This window comes from Phalaenopsis equestris, unplaced genomic scaffold (assembly GCF_001263595.1).
Source record: "Phalaenopsis equestris unplaced genomic scaffold, ASM126359v1 Scaffold000330, whole genome shotgun sequence".
In the NCBI taxonomy this organism is placed as follows: domain Eukaryota; kingdom Viridiplantae; phylum Streptophyta; class Magnoliopsida; order Asparagales; family Orchidaceae; genus Phalaenopsis; species Phalaenopsis equestris.
The window spans coordinates 664895-665585 of record NW_018164772.1 but is presented as its reverse complement, the minus strand read 5'-3'; positions in this window follow the sequence as shown (position 1 = coordinate 665585).

The window sequence follows — 691 nt, the reverse complement described above, 5'->3', positions numbered from 1 at the left end:
TAAATTTAGAATATTTCCATGAATTTTATTACTTTTGTGATTTTTATGGATTTTTAATAATTTAAATATTTAAAAATAGGCTAAAAATCAAGTTTTTATTTTAAATACCATTTTATTTTTAGAAAGTACCTCTGATCACAGAGAACTCAAAAAAAGAAGTTTGTATAAATTTTTGAGTTATATTTTGATTTTTAAAAATCATTTTAGTGCCAAAATGATATTTATCTTTAAAAATTAATTTTGGCCATCAAATGGACTCAAAATGCTTTGAAATTTTTATGGCGAGTTCTCTGGATCCTAAACAACAGTGTAGATCAAAAATCAAGTCATTTAGTAGTTTAAATTTTCCAAAATTAATTTTCTTTGTGTTTTAGTGTTGGTGAAGATTAAGTGCATTCTTAATGACTTACTCATGAAACTTTTTCTAATTAGTCCTCCGGTCATAGTGAACCTTCCAAAATTTTCTTAGAATTTTCTAAGTAACATGCTAATTATCATGATTAATTTATGCAAATAATAGGAATAAACTTGAAAAATATGGATCTCTGTCTAGGGACCTCCTCTGACTTTGGAAAAATCAGAGGATGTTCCCTATAATAAAGGAAATAAATTGCTAAACTTTCAAGCCATGGTGGTATTCCTACATGCATGGAAAATCAAAACCTTCAAATCAGTGTTTAATTAATTAAAA